Below are 17,604 nucleotides of genomic sequence, written 5' to 3' on the forward strand. Positions count from 1 at the left end.
CCAGCTAGTAAAGATCACATATTTCCTAACAAATTTTGACACAGATTCCCAATTCGGGTATTCAGAACATATAGCACGTTGCTGTAAGCAAGCACATTCTCATTCAAAGTTGCAATTTAATATGTAGGAACAAGTTCGTATAGGTATTTCAAAGATGCCCAGAACTGAGCTAAACTTGGTATGTGTCCAACTCCTAGAAATAACTTCATGCCCCATCTCCCTTACTTCCAGGTAGTAAGGATCACATAATTCCTAACAAAGTTTTGACACAGATTCCCAATTCGGGCATTCAGAACATGTAGCACGTTGCTGTAAGCAAGCACATTCTCATTCAAAGTTGCAAGTTACTATGTATGAACAAGATTGTATAGGTAGTTCAAAGATGCCCAGAACTGAGCTAAACGTTGTATGTTTCCAACTCCTAGAAATAACTTCATGCCCCATCTCCCTTACTTCCAGCTAGTAAGGATCACATAATTCCTAACAAAGTTTTGACACAGATTCCCAATTCGGTCATTCAGAACATATAGCACGTTGCTGTAAGTAAGCACATTCTCATTCAAAGTTGCAAGTTACTATGTAGGAACAAGTTTGTAAAGGTATTTCAAAGATGCCCAGAACTCAGCTAACGTTGTATGTCTCCAACTCCTAGAAATAACTTCATGCCCCATCTCCCTTACTTCCAGCTAGTAAGGATCACATAATTCCTAAAAAAGTTTTGACACAGATTCCCAATTCGGGCATTCAGAACATGTAGCACGTTGCTGTAAGCAAGCACATTCTCATTCAAAGTTGCAAGTTACTATGTAGGAACAAGTTTGTATAGGTATTTTAAAGATGCCCAGAACTGAGCTAAACGTTGTATTTCTCCAACTCCTAGAAATAACTTCATGCCCCGTCTCACTTACTTCCAGCTAGTAAGGATCACATAATTCCTAACAATGTTTTCACACAGATTCCCAATTCGGGCATTCAGAACATATAGCACGTTGCTGTAAGCAAGCACATTCTCATTCAAAGTTGCAAGTTACTATGTAGGAACAAGTTTGTATAGGTATTTCAAAGATACCCAGAACTGTGCTAAACTTGGTATGTGTCCAACTCCTAGAAATACCTTCATGCCCCAACTCCCTTACTTCCAGCTAGTAAGGATCACATATTTCCTAACAAATTTTGACACAGATTCCCAATTCGGGTATTCAGAACATATAGCACGTTGCTGTAAGCAAGCACATTCTCATTCAAAGTTGCAATTTAATATGTAGGAACAAGTTCGTATAGGTATTTCAAAGATGCCCAGAACTGAGCTAAACTTGGTATGTGTCCAACTCCTAGAAATAACTTCATGCCCCATCTCCCTTACTTCCAGGTAGTAAGGATCACATAATTCCTAACAAAGTTTTGACACAGATTCCCAATTCGGGCATTCAGAACATGTAGCACGTTGCTGTAAGCAAGCACATTCTCATTCAAAGTTGCAAGTTACTATGTATGAACAAGTTTGTATAGGTAGTTCAAAGATGCCCAGAACTGAGCTAAACGTTGTATGTTTCCAACTCCTAGAAATAACTTCATGCCCCATCTCCCTTACTTCCAGCTAGTAAGGATCACATAATTCCTAACAAAGTTTTGACACAGATTCCCAATTCGGTCATTCAGAACATATAGCACGTTGCTGTAAGTAAGCACATTCTCATTCAAAGTTGCAAGTTACTATGTAGGAACAAGTTTGTAAAGGTATTTCAAAGATGCCCAGAACTCAGCTAACGTTGTATGTCTCCAACTCCTAGAAATAACTTCATGCCCCATCACCATTACTTCCAGCCAGTAAGGATCACATAATTACTAACAAAGTTTTGACACAGTTTCCCAATTCGGACATTCAGAACATATAGCACGTTGCTGTAAGCAAGCACATTCTCATTCAATGTTGCAAGTTACTATGTAGGAACATGTTTGTATAGGTATTTCAAAGATGCCCAGAACTGAGCTAAACTTGGTATGTCTCCAACTCCTAGAAATAACTTCATGCCACAACTCCCTTACTTCCAGCTAGTAAGGATCACCTATATCCTAACAAATTTTGACACAGATTCCCAATTCGGGCATTCAGAACATATAGCACGTTGCTGCAAGCAAGCACATTCTCATTCAAAGATGCAAGTTACTACGTAGGAACAAGTTTGTATAGGTATTTCAAAGATGCCCAGAACTGAGCTAAACTTGGTATGTGTCCAACTCCTAGAAATAACTTCATGCCCCATCTCCCTTACTTCCAGCTAGTAAGGATCACATAATTACTAACAAAGTTCTGACACAGATCCCAAATTCGGGCATTCAGAACATATAGCACGTTGCTGAAAGCAAGCACATTCTCATTCAAAGTTGCAAGTTACTATGTAGGAACAAGTTTGTATAGGTATTTCAAAGATGCCCAGAACTGAGCTAAACTTGGTATGTGTCCAACTCCTAGAAATAACTTCATGCCCCATCTCCCTTACTTCCAGCTAGTAAGGATCACATAATTCCTAACAAAGTTTTGACACAGATTCCCAATTCGGGCATTCAGAACATGTAGCACGTTGCTGTAAGCAAGCACATTCTCATTCAAAGTTGCAAGTTACTATGTAGGAACAAGTTTGTAAAGGTATTTCAAAGATGCCCACAACTGAGCTAAACTTGGCATGTCTCCAACTCCTAGAAATAACTTCATGCCCCATCTCCCTTACTTCCAGCTAGTAAGGATCACATAATTACCAACAATGTTTTGACACAGATTCCCAATTCGGGCATTCAGAACATATAGCACGTTGCTGTAAGCAAGCACATTCTCATTCAAAGTTGCAAGTTACTATGTAGGAACAAGTTTGTATAGGTATTTCAAAGATGCCCAGAACTGTGCTAAACTTGGTATGTGTCCAACTCCTAGAAATACCTTCATGCCCCAACTCCCTTACTTCCAGCTAGTAAGGATCACATATTTCCTAACAAATTTTGACACAGATTCCCAATTAGGGCATTCAGAACATATAGCACGTTGCTGTAAGCAAGCACATTCTCATTCAAAGTTGCAATTTAATATGTAGGAACAAGTTCGTATAGGTATTTCAAAGATGCCCAGAACTGAGCTAAACTTGGTATGTGTCCAACTCCTAGAAATAACTCCATGCCCCATCTCCCTTACTTCCAGCTAGTAAGGATCACATAATTCCTAACAAAGTTTTGACACAGATTCCCAATTCGGGCATTCAGAACATGTAGCACGTTGCTGTAAGCAAGCACATTCTCATTCAACGTTGCAAGTTACTATGTAGGAACAAGTTTGTATAGGTATTTCAAAGATGCCCAGAACTGAGCTAAACTTGGTATGTGTCCAACTCCTAGAAATAACTTCATGCCCCATCTCCCTGACTTCCAGCTAGTAAGGATCACATAATTACTAACAAAGTTCTGACACAGATTCCCAATTCGGGCATTCAGAACATATAGCACGTTGCTGAAAGCAAGCACATTCTCATTCAAAGTTGCAAGTTACTATGTAGGAACAAGTTTGTATAGGTATTTCAAAGATGCCCAGAACTGAGCTAAACTTGGTATGTGTCCAACTCCTAGAAATAACTTCATGCCCCATCTCCCTTACTTCCAGCTAGTAAGGATCACATAATTCCTAACAAAGTTTTGACACAGATTCCCAATTCGGGCATTCAGAACATGTAGCACGTTGCTGTAAGCAAGCACATTCTCATTCAAAGTTGCAAGTTACTATGTAGGAACAAGTTTGTATAGGTATTTTAAAGATGCCCAGAATTGAGCTAAACGTTGTATGTCTCCAACTCCTAGAAATAACTTCATGCCCCGTCTCACTTACTTCCAGCTAGTAAGGATCACGTAATTCCTAACAAAGTTTTGACACAGATTCCCAATTCCGGCATTCAGAACATAAAGCACGTTGCTGTAAGCAAGCACATTCTCATTCAAAGTTGCAAGTTACTATGTAGGAACAAGTTTGTATAGGTAGTTCAAAGATGCCCAGAACTCAGCTAAACGTTGTATGTCTCCAACTCCTAGAAATAACTTCATGCCCCATCTCCCTTACTTCCATCTAGTAAGGATCACATAAATTCTCACAAAGTTTTGACACATATTCCCAATTCGGGCATTCAGAACCTATAGCACGTTGCTGTAAGCAAGCACATTCTCATTCAAAGTTGCAAGTTACTATGTAGGAACAAGTTTGTAAAGGTATTTCAAAGATGCCCAGAACTGAGCTAAACTTGGCATGTCTCCAACTCCTAGAAATAACTTCATGCCCCATCACCCTTACTTCCAGCTAGTAAGGATCACATAAATCCTAACAAAGTTTTGACACAGATTCCCAATTCGGGCATTCAGAACATATAGCACGTTTGCTGTAAGCAAGCACATTCTCATTCAAAGTTGCAAGTTACTATGTAGGAACAAGTTTGTATAGGTATTTCAAAGATGCCCAGAACTGGGCTAAACTTGGTATGCGTCCAACTCCTTGAAATGACTTCATGCCCCATTTCCCTTACTTCGAGCTAGTAAGGATCACATAATTCCTAACAATGTTTTGACACAGATTCCCAATTCGGGCATTCAGAACATATAGCACGTTGCTGTAAGCAAGCACATTCTCATTCAAAGTTGCAAGTTACTATGTAGGAACAAGTTTGTATAGGTATTTCAAAGATACCCAGAACTGTGCTAAACTTGGTATGTGTCCAACTCCTAGAAATACCTTCATGCCCCAACTCCCTTACTTCCAGCTAGTAAGGATCACATATTTCCTAACAAATTTTGACACAGATTCCCAATTCGGGCATTCAGAACATATAGCACGTTGCTGTAAGCAAGCACATTCTCATTCAAAGTTGCAATTTAATATGTAGGAACAAGTTCGTATAGGTATTTCAAAGATGCCCAAAACTGAGCTAAACTTGGTATGTGTCCAACTCCTAGAAATAACTTCATGCCCCATCTCCCTTACTTCCAGGTAGTAAGGATCACATAATTCCTAACAAAGTTTTGACACAGATTCCCAATTCGGGCATTCAGATCATGTAGCACGTTGCTGTAAGCAAGCACATTCTCATTCAAAGTTGCAAGTTACTATGTATGAACAAGTTTGTATAGGTAGTTCAAACATGCCCAGAACTGAGCTAAACGTTGTATGTCTCCAACTCCTAGAAATAACTTCATGCCCCATCTCCCTTACTTCCAGCTAGTAAGGATCACATAATTCCTAACAATGTTTTGACACAGATTCCCAATTCGGTCATGCAGAACATATAGCACGTTGCTGTAAGCAAGCACATTCTCATTCAAAGTTGCAAATTACTATGTAGGAACAAGTTTGTAAAGCTATTTCAAAGATGCCCAGAACTCAGCTAACGTTGTATGTCTCCAACTCCTAGAAATAACTTCATGCCCCATCACCATTACTTCCAGCCAGTAAGGATCACATAATTCCTAACAAAGTTTTGACACAGATTCCCAATTCGGGCATTCAGAACATATAGCACGTTGCTGTAAGCAAGCACATTCTCATTCAAAGTTGCAAGTTACTATGTAGGAACAAGTTTGTATAGGTATTTCAAAAATGCCCAGAACTGAGCTAAACGTTGTATGTCTCCAACTCCTAGAAATAACTTCATGCCCCATATCCCTTACTTCCAGCTAGTAAGGATCTCATAATTACTAACAAAGTTCTGACACAGATTCCCAATTCGGGCATTCAGAACATATAGCACGTTGCTGAAAGCAAGCACATTCTCATTCAAAGTTGCAAGTTACTATGTAGGAACAAGTTTGTATAGGTATTTCAAAGATGCCCAGAACTGAGCTAAACTTGGTATGTGTCCAACTCCTAGAAATAACTTCATGCCCCATCTCCCTTACTTCCAGCTAGTAAGATCACATAATTCCTAAAAAAGTTTTGACACAGATTCCCAATTCGGGCATTCAGAACATGTAGCACGTTGCTGTAAGCAAGCACATTCTCATTCAAAGTTGCAAGTTACTATGTAGGAACAAGTTTGTATAGGTATTTTAAAGATGCCCAGAACTGAGCTAAACGTTGTATTTCTCCAACTCCTGGAAATAACTTCATGCCCCGTCTCACTTACTTCCAGCTAGTAAGGATCACATAATTCCTAACAAAGTTTTGACACAGATTCCCAATTCGGGCATTCAGAACATATAGCACGTTGCTGTAAGCAAGCACATTCTCATTCAAAGTTGCAAGTTACTATGTAGGAACAAGTTTGTATAGGTATTTCAAAGATGCCCAGAACTGAGCTAAACTTGGTATGCGTCCAACTCCTTGAAATGACTTCTTGCCCCATCTCCCTTACTTCCAGCTAGTAAGGATCACATAATTCCTAACAATGTTTTGACACAGATTCCCAATTCGGGCATTCAGAACATATAGCACGTTGCTGTAAGCAAGCACATTCTCATTCAAAGTTGCAAGTTACTATGTAGGAACAAGTTTGTATAGGTATTTCAAAGATACCCAGAACTGTGCTAAACTTGGTATGTGTCCAACTCCTAGAAATACCTTCATGCCCCAACTCCCTTACTTCCAGCTAGTAAGGATCACATATTTCCTAACAAATTTTGACACAGATTCCCAATTCGGGTATTCAGAACATATAGCACGTTGCTGTAAGCAAGCACATTCTCATTCAAAGTTGCAATTTAATATGTAGGAACAAGTTCGTATAGGTATTTCAAAGATGCCCAGAACTGAGCTAAACTTGGTATGTGTCCAACTCCTAGAAATAACTTCATGCCCCATCTCCCTTACTTCCAGGTAGTAAGGATCACATAATTCCTAACAAAGTTTTGACACAGATTCCCAATTCGGGCATTCAGAACATGTAGCACGTTGCTGTAAGCAAGCACATTCTAATTCAAAGTTGCAAGTTACTATGTAGGAACAAGTTTGTATAGGTATTTTAAAGATGCCCAGAACTGAGCTAAACGTTGTATGTCTCCAACTCCTAGAAATAACTTCATGCCCCGTCTCACTTACTTCCAGCAAGTAAGGATCACGTAATTCCTAACAAAGTTTTGACACAGATTCCCAATTCGGGCATTCAGAACATAAAGCACGTTGCTGTAAGCAAGCACATTCTCATTCAAAGTTGCAAGTTACTATGTAGGAACAAGTTTGTATAGGTAGTTCAAAGATGCCCAGAACTCAGCTAAACGTTGTATGTCTCCAACTCCTAGAAATAACTTCATGCCCCATCTCCCTTACTTCCATCTAGTAAGGATCACATAAATTCTCACAAAGTTTTGAGACATATTCCCAATTCGGGCATTCAGAACATATAGCACGTTGCTGTAAGCAAGCACATTCTCATTCAAAGTTGCAAGTTACTATGTAGGAACAAGTTTGTAAAGGTATTTCAAAGATGCCCAGAACTGAGCTAAACTTGGCATGTCTCCAACTCCTAGAAATAACTTCATGCCCCATCACCCTTACTTCCAGCTAGTAAGGATCACATAATTCCTAACAAAGTTTTGACACAGATTCCCTATTCGGGCATTCAGAACATATAGCACGTTTGCTGTAAGCAAGCACATTCTCATTCAAAGTTGCAAGTTACTATGTAGGAACAAGTTTGTATAGGTATTTCAAAGATGCCCAGAACTGGGCTAAACTTGGTATGCGTCCAACTCCTTGAAATGACTTCATGCCCCATTTCCCTTACTTCCAGCTAGTAAGGATCCCATAATTCCTAACAATGTTTTGACACAGATTCCCAATTCGGGCATTCAGAACATATAGCACGTTGCTGTAAGCAAGCACATTCTCATTCAAAGTTGCAAGTTACTATGTAGGAACAAGTTTGTATAGGTATTTCAAAGATACCCAGAACTGGGCTAAACTTGGTATGTGTCCAACTCCTAGAAATACCTTCATGCCCCAACTCCCATACTTCCAACTAGTAAGGATCACATATTTCCTAACAAATTTTGACACAGATTCCCAATTCGGGCATTCAGAACCTATAGCACGTTGCTGTAAGCAAGCACATTCTCATTCAAAGTTGCAATTTAATATGTCGGAACAAGTTCGTATAGGTATTTCAAAGATGCCCAAAACTGAGCTAAACTTGGTATGTGTCCAACTCCTAGAAATAACTTCATGCCCCATCTCCCTTACTTCCAGGTAGTAAGGATCACATAATTCCTAACAAAGTTTTGACACAGATTCCCAATTCGGGCATTCAGAACATGTAGCACGTTGCTGTAAGCAAGCACATTCTCATTCAAAGTTGCAAGTTACTATGTATGAACAAGTTTGTATAGGTAGTTCAAACATGCCCAGAACTGAGCTAAACGTTGTATGTCTCCAACTCCTAGAAATAACTTCATGCCCCATCTCCCTTACTTCCAGCTAGTAAGGATCACGTAATTCCTAACAATGTTTTGACACAGATTCCCAATTCGGTCATGCAGAACATATAGCACGTTGCTGTAAGCAAGCACATTCTCATTCAAAGTTGCAAATTACTATGTAGGAACAAGTTTGTAAAGCTATTTCAAAGATGCCCAGAACTCAGCTAACGTTGTATGTCTCCAACTCCTAGAAATAACTTCATGCCCCATCACCATTACTTCCAGCCAGTAAGGATCACATAATTCCTAACAAAGTTTTGACACAGATTCCCAATTCGGGCATTCAGAACATATAGCACGTTGCTGTAAGCAAGCACATTCTCATTCAAAGTTGCAAGTTACTATGTAGGAACAAGTTTGTATAGGTATTTCAAAGATGCCCAGAACTGAGCTAAACGTTGTATGTCTCCAACTCCTAGAAATAACTTCATGCCCCATATCCCTTACTTCCAGCTAGTAAGGATCTCATAATTACTAACAAAGTTCTGACACAGATTCCCAATTCGGGCATTCAGAACATATAGCACGTTGCTGTAAGCAAGCACATTCTCATTCAAAGTTGCAAGTTACTATGTAGGAACAAGTTTGTATAGGTATTTCAAAGATACCCAGAACTGTGCTAAACTTGGTATGTGTCCAACTCCTAGAAATACCTTCATGCCCCAACTCCCTTACTTCCAGCTAGTAAGGATCACATATTTCCTAACAAATTTTGACACAGATTCCCAATTCGGGTATTCAGAACATATAGCACGTTGCTGTAAGCAAGCACATTCTCATTCAAAGTTGCAATTTAATATGTAGGAACAAGTTCGTATAGGTATTTCAAAGATGCCCAGAACTGAGCTAAACTTGGTATGTGTCCAACTCCTAGAAATAACTTCATGCCCCATCTCCCTTACTTCCAGGTAGTAAGGATCACATAATTCCTAACAAAGTTTTGACACAGATTCCCAATTCGGGCATTCAGAACATGTAGCACGTTGCTGTAAGCAAGCACATTCTCATTCAAAGTTGCAAGTTACTATGTATGAACAAGTTTGTATAGGTAGTTCAAAGATGCCCAGAACTGAGCTAAACGTTGTATGTTTCCAACTCCTAGAAATAACTTCATGCCCCATCTCCCTTACTTCCAGCTAGTAAGGATCACATAATTCCTAACAAAGTTTTGACACAGATTCCCAATTCGGTCATTCAGAACATATAGCACGTTGCTGTAAGTAAGCACATTCTCATTCAAAGTTGCAAGTTACTATGTAGGAACAAGTTTGTAAAGGTATTTCAAAGATGCCCAGAACTCAGCTAACGTTGTATGTCTCCAACTCCTAGAAATAACTTCATGCCCCATCTCCCTTATTTCCAACTAGTAAGGATCACATAATTCCTAAAAAAGTTTTGACACAGATTCCCAATTCGGGCATTCAGAACATGTAGCACGTTGCTGTAAGCAAGCACATTCTCATTCAAAGTTGCAAGTTACTATGTAGGAACAAGTTTGTATAGGTATTTCAAAGATGCCCAGAACTGAGCTAAACTTGGTATGTGTCCAACTCCTAGAAATAACTTCATGCCCCATCTCCCTTATTTCCAGCTAGTAAGGATCACAAAGTTTTGACACAGATTCCCAATTCGGGCATTCAGAACATGTAGCACGTTGCTGTAAGCAAGCACATTCTCATTCAAATTTGCAAGTTACTATGTAGGAACAAGTTTGTATAGGTATTTTAAAGATGCCCAGAACTGAGCTAAACGTTGTATGTCTCCAACTCCTAGAAATAACTTCATGCCCCGTCTCACTTACTTCCAGCAAGTAAGGATCACGTAATTCCTAACAAAGTTTTGACACAGATTCCCAATTCGGGCATTCAGAACATAAAGCACGTTGCTGTAGCAAGCACATTCTCATTCAAAGTTGCAAGTTACTATGTAGGAACAAGTTTGTATAGGTAGTTCAAAGATGCCCAGAACTCAGCTAAACGTTGTATGTCTCCAACTCCTAGAAATAACTTCATGCCCCATCTCCCTTACTTCCATCTAGTAAGGATCACATAAATTCTCACAAAGTTTTGAGACATATTCCCAATTCGGGCATTCAGAACATATAGCACGTTGCTGTAAGCAAGCACATTCTCATTCAAAGTTGCAAGTTACTATGTAGGAACAAGTTTGTAAAGGTATTTCAAAGATGCCCAGAACTGAGCTAAACTTGGCATGTCTCCAACTCCTAGAAATAACTTCATGCCCCATCACCCTTACTTCCAGTTAGTAAGGATCACATAATTCCTAACAAAGTTTTGACACAGATTCCCTATTCGGGCATTCAGAACATATAGCACGTTTGCTGTAAGCAAGCACATTCTCATTCAAAGTTGCAAGTTACTATGTAGGAACAAGTTTGTATAGGTATTTCAAAGATGCCCAGAACTGGGCTAAACTTGGTATGCGTCCAACTCCTTGAAATGACTTCATGCCCCATTTCCCTTACTTCCAGCTAGTAAGGATCCCATAATTCCTAACAATGTTTTGACACAGATTCCCAATTCGGGCATTCAGAACATATAGCACGTTGCTGTAAGCAAGCACATTCTCATTCAAAGTTGCAAGTTACTATGTAGGAACAAGTTTGTATAGGTATTTCAAAGATACCCAGAACTGGGCTAAACTTGGTATGTGTCCAACTCCTAGAAATACCTTCATGCCCCAACTCCCTTATTTCCAACTAGTAAGGATCACATATTTCCTAACAAATTTTGACACAGATTCCCAATTCGGGCATTCAGAACCTATAGCACGTTGCTGTAAGCAAGCACATTCTCATTCAAAGTTGCAATTTAATATGTCGGAACAAGTTCGTATAGGTATTTCAAAGATGCCCAAAACTGAGCTAAACTTGGTATGTGTCCAACTCCTAGAAATAACTTCATGCCCCATCTCCCTTACTTCCAGGTAGTAAGGATCACATAATTCCTAACAAAGTTTTGACACAGATTCCCAATTCGGGCATTCAGAACATGTAGCACGTTGCTGTAAGCAAGCACATTCTCATTCAAAGTTGCAAGTTACTATGTAGGAACAAGTTTGTAAAGCTATTTCAAAGATGCCCAGAACTCAGCTAACGTTGTATGTCTCCAACTCCTAGAAATAACTTCATGCCCCATCACCATTACTTCCAGCCAGTAAGGATCACATAATTCCTAACAAAGTTTTGACACAGATTCCCAATTCGGGCATTCAGAACATATAGCACGTTGCTGTAAGCAAGCACATTCTCATTCAAAGTTGCAAGTTACTATGTAGGAACAAGTTTGTATAGGTATTTCAAAGATGCCCAGAACTGAGCTAAACGTTGTATGTCTCCAACTCCTAGAAATAACTTCATGCCCCATATCCCTTACTTCCAGCTAGTAAGGATCTCATAATTACTAACAAAGTTCTGACACAGATTCCCAATTCGGGCATTCAGAACATATAGCACGTTGCTGAAAGCAAGCACATTCTCATTCAAAGTTGCAAGTTACTATGTAGGAACAAGTTTGTATAGGTATTTCAAAGATGCCCAGAACTGAGCTAAACTTGGTATGTGTCCAACTCCTAGAAATAACTTCATGCCCCATCTCCCTTACTTCCAGCTAGTAAGGATCACATAATTCCTAAAAAAGTTTTGACACAGATTCCCAATTCGGGCATTCAGAACATGTAGCACGTTGCTGTAAGCAAGCACATTCTCATTCAAAGTTGCAAGTTACTATGTAGGAACAAGTTTGTATAGGTATTTTAAAGATGCCCAGAACTGAGCTAAACGTTGTATTTCTCCAACTCCTAGAAATAACTTCATGCCCCGTCTCACTTACTTCCAGCTAGTAAGGATCACATAATTCCTAACAAAGTTTTGACACAGATTCCCAATTCGGGCATTCAGAACATATAGCACGTTGCTGTAAGCAAGCACATTCTCATTCAAAGTTGCAAGTTACTATGTAGGAACAAGTTTGTATAGGTATTTCAAAGATGCCCAGAACTGAGCTAAACTTGGTATGCGTCCAACTCCTTGAAATGACTTCTTGCCCCATCTCCCTTACTTCCAGCTAGTAAGGATCACATAATTCCTAACAATGTTTTGACACAGATTCCCAATTCGGGCATTCAGAACATATAGCACGTTGCTGTAAGCAAGCACATTCTCATTCAAAGTTGCAAGTTACTATGTAGGAACAAGTTTGTATAGGTATTTCAAAGATACCCAGAACTGTGCTAAACTTGGTATGTGTCCAACTCCTAGAAATACCTTCATGCCCCAACTCCCTTACTTCCAGCTAGTAAAGATCACATATTTCCTAACAAATTTTGACACAGATTCCCAATTCGGGTATTCAGAACATATAGCACGTTGCTGTAAGCAAGCACATTCTCATTCAAAGTTGCAATTTAATATGTAGGAACAAGTTCGTATAGGTATTTCAAAGATGCCCAGAACTGAGCTAAACTTGGTATGTGTCCAACTCCTAGAAATAACTTCATGCCCCATCTCCCTTACTTCCAGGTAGTAAGGATCACATAATTCCTAACAAAGATTTGACACAGATTCCCAATTCGGGCATTCAGAACATGTAGCACGTTGCTGTAAGCAAGCACATTCTCATTCAAAGTTGCAAGTTACTATGTATGAACAAGTTTGTATAGGTAGTTCAAAGATGCCCAGAACTGAGCTAAACGTTGTATGTTTCCAACTCCTAAAAATAACTTCATGCCCCATCTCCCTTACTTCCAGCTAGTAAGGATCACATAATTCCTAACAAAGTTTTGACACAGATTCCCAATTCGGTCATTCAGAACATATAGCACGTTGCTGTAAGTAAGCACATTCTCATTCAAAGTTGCAAGTTACTATGTAGGAACAAGTTTGTAAAGGTATTTCAAAGATGCCCAGAACTCAGCTAACGTTGTATGTCTCCAACTCCTAGAAATAACTTCATGCCCCATCTCCCTTACTTCCAGCTAGTAAGGATCACATAATTCCTAAAAAAGTTTTGACACAGATTCCCAATTCGGGCATTCAGAACATGTAGCACGTTGCTGTAAGCAAGCACATTCTCATTCAAAGTTGCAAGTTACTATGTAGGAACAAGTTTGTATAGGTATTTTAAAGATGCCCAGAACTGAGCTAAACGTTGTATTTCTCCAACTCCTAGAAATAACTTCATGCCCCGTCTCACTTACTTCCAGCTAGTAAGGATCACATAATTCCTAACAAAGTTTTGACACAGATTCCCAATTCGGGCATTCAGAACATATAGCACGTTGCTGTAAGCAAGCACATTCTCATTCAAAGTTGCAAGTTACTATGTAGGAACAAGTTTGTATAGGTATTTCAAAGATGCCCAGAACTGAGCTAAACTTGGTATGCGTCCAACTCCTTGAAATGACTTCTTGCCCCATCTCCCTTACTTCCAGCTAGTAAGGATCACATAATTCCTAACAATGTTTTGACACAGATTCCCAATTCGGGCATTCAGAACATATAGCACGTTGCTGTAAGCAAGCACATTCTCATTCAAAGTTGCAAGTTACTATGTAGGAACAAGTTTGTATAGGTATTTCAAAGATACCCAGAACTGTGCTAAACTTGGTATGTGTCCAACTCCTAGAAATACCTTCATGCCCCAACTCCCTTACTTCCAGCTAGTAAGGATCACATATTTCCTAACAAATTTTGACACAGATTCCCAATTCGGGTATTCAGAACATATAGCACGTTGCTGTAAGCAAGCACATTCTCATTCAAAGTTGCAATTTAATATGTAGGAACAAGTTCGTATAGGTATTTCAAAGATGCCCAGAACTGAGCTAAACTTGGTATGTGTCCAACTCCTAGAAATAACTTCATGCCCCATCTCCCTTACTTCCAGGTAGTAAGGATCACATAATTCCTAACAAAGTTTTGACACAGATTCCCAATTCGGGCATTCAGAACATGTAGCACGTTGCTGTAAGCAAGCACATTCTCATTCAAAGTTGCAAGTTACTATGTATGAACAAGTTTGTATAGGTAGTTCAAAGATGCCCAGAACTGAGCTAAACGTTGTATGTTTCCAACTCCTAGAAATAACTTCATGCCCCATCTCCCTTACTTCCAGCTAGTAAGGATCACATAATTCCTAACAAAGTTTTGACACAGATTCCCAATTCGGTCATTCAGAACATATAGCACGTTGCTGTAAGTAAGCACATTCTCATTCAAAGTTGCAAGTTACTATGTAGGAACAAGTTTGTAAAGGTATTTCAAAGATGCCCAGAACTCAGCTAACGTTGTATGTCTCAACTCCTAGAAATAACTTCATGCCCCATCACCATTACTTCCAGCCAGTAAGGATCACATAATTACTAACAAAGTTTTGACACAGTTTCCCAATTCGGACATTCAGAACATATAGCACGTTGCTGTAAGCAAGCACATTCTCATTCAAAGTTGCAAGTTACTATGTAGGAACATGTTTGTATAGGTATTTCAAAGATGCCCAGAACTGAGCTAAACTTGGTATGTCTCCAACTCCTAGAAATAACTTCATGCCACAACTCCCTTACTTCCAGCTAGTAAGGATCACGTAATTCTTAACAAAGTTTTGACACAGATTCCCAATTCTGGCATTCAGAACATATAGCAAGTTGCTGTAAGCAAGCACATTCTCATTCAAAGTTGCAAGTTACTATGTAGGAACAAGTTTGTATAGGTATTTCAAAGATGCCCAGAACTGAGCTAAACGTTGTATGTCTCCAACTCCTAGAAATAACTTCATGCCCCATCACCCTTACTTCCAGCTAGTAAGGATCACATAATTCCTAACAAAGTTTTGACACAGATTCCCAATTCGGGCATTCAGAACATATAGCACGTTGCTGTAAGCAAGCACATTCTCATTCAAAGTTGCAAGTTAATATGTAGGAACAAGTTTGTATAGGTATTTCAAAGATGCCCAGAACTGAGCTAAACGTTGTATGTCTCCAACTCCTAGAAATAACTTCATGCCCCATATCCCTTACTTCCAGCTAGTAAGGATCTCATAATTACTAACAAAGTTCTGACACAGATTCCCAATTCGGGCATTCAGAACATATAGCACGTTGCTGAAAGCAAGCACATTCTCATTCAAAGTTGCAAGTTACTATGTAGGAACAAGTTTGTATAGGTATTTCAAAGATGCCCAGAACTGAGCTAAACTTGGTATGTGTCCAACTCCTAGAAATAACTTCATGCCCCATCTCCCTTACTTCCAGCTAGTAAGGATCACATAATTCCTAAAAAAGTTTTGACACAGATTCCCAATTCGGGCATTCAGAACATGTAGCACGTTGCTGTAAGCAAGCACATTCTCATTCAAAGTTGCAAGTTACTATGTAGGAACAAGTTTGTATAGGTATTTTAAAGATGCCCAGAACTGAGCTAAACGTTGTATTTCTCCAACTCCTAGAAATAACTTCATGCCCCGTCTCACTTACTTCCAGCTAGTAAAGATCACATAATTCCTAACAAAGTTTTGACACAGATTCCCAATTCGGGCATTCAGAACATATAGCACGATGCTGTAAGCAAGCACATTCTCATTCAAAGTTGCAAGTTACTATGTAGGAACAAGTTTGTATAGGTATTTCAAAGATGCCCAGAACTGAGCTAAACTTGGTATGCGTCCAACTCCTTGAAATGACTTCTTGCCCCATCTCCCTTACTTCCAGCTAGTAAGGATCACATAATTCCTAACAATGTTTTGACACAGATTCCCAATTGGGCATTCAGAACATATAGCACGTTGCTGTAAGCAAGCACATTCTCATTCAAAGTTGCAAGTTACTATGTAGGAACAAGTTTGTATAGGTATTTCAAAGATACCCAGAACTGTGCTAAACTTGGTATGTGTCCAACTCCTAGAAATACCTTCATGCCCCAACTCCCTTACTTCCAGCTAGTAAGGATCACATATTTCCTAACAAATTTTGACACAGATTCCCAATTCGGGTATTCAGAACATATAGCACGTTGCTGTAAGCAAGCACATTCTCATTCAAAGTTGCAATTTAATATGTAGGAACAAGTTCGTATAGGTATTTCAAAGATGCCCAGAACTGAGCTAAACTTGGTATGTGTCCAACTCCTAGAAATAACTTCATGCCCCATCTCCCTTACTTCCAGGTAGTAAGGATCACATAATTCCTAACAAAGTTTTGACACAGATTCCCAATTCGGGCATTCAGAACATGTAGCACGTTGCTGTAAGCAAGCACATTCTCATTCAAAGTTGCAAGTTACTATGTAGGAACAAGTTTGTATAGGTATTTTAAAGATGCCCAGAACTGAGCTAAACGTTGTATTTCTCCAACTCCTAGAAATAACTTCATGCCCCGTCTCACTTACTTCCAGCTAGTAAGGATCACATAATTCCTAACAAAGTTTTGACACAGATTCCCAATTCGGGCATTCAGAACATATAGCACGTTGCTGTAAGCAAGCACATTCTCATTCAAAGTTGCAAGTTACTATGTAGGAACAAGTTTGTATAGGTATTTCAAAGATGCCCAGAACTGAGCTAAACTTGGTATGCGTCCAACTCCTTGAAATGACTTCTTGCCCCATCTCCCTTACTTCCAGCTAGTAAGGATCACATAATTCCTAACAATGTTTTGACACAGATTCCCAATTCGGGCATTCAGAACATATAGCACGTTGCTGTAAGCAAGCACATTCTCATTCAAAGTTGCAAGTTACTATGTAGGAACAAGTTTGTATAGGTATTTCAAAGATACCCAGAACTGTGCTAAACTTGGTATGTGTCCAACTCCTAGAAATACCTTCATGCCCCAACTCCCTTACTTCCAGCTAGTAAGGATCACATATTTCCTAACAAATTTTGACACAGATTCCCAATTCGGGTATTCAGAACATATAGCACGTTGCTGTAAGCAAGCACATTCTCATTCAAAGTTGCAATTTAATATGTAGGAACAAGTTCGTATAGGTATTTCAAAGATGCCCAGAACTGAGCTAAACTTGGTATGTGTCCAACTCCTAGAAATAACTTCATGCCCCATCTCCCTTACTTCCAGGTAGTAAGGATCACATAATTCCTAACAAAGTTTTGACACAGATTCCCAATTCGGGCATTCAGAACATGTAGCACGTTG

The sequence above is a fragment of the Diceros bicornis genome, unplaced genomic scaffold, assembly GCF_020826845.1.
Source record: "Diceros bicornis minor isolate mBicDic1 unplaced genomic scaffold, mDicBic1.mat.cur scaffold_56_ctg1, whole genome shotgun sequence".
NCBI classification, from domain to species: Eukaryota; Metazoa; Chordata; class Mammalia; order Perissodactyla; family Rhinocerotidae; genus Diceros; species Diceros bicornis.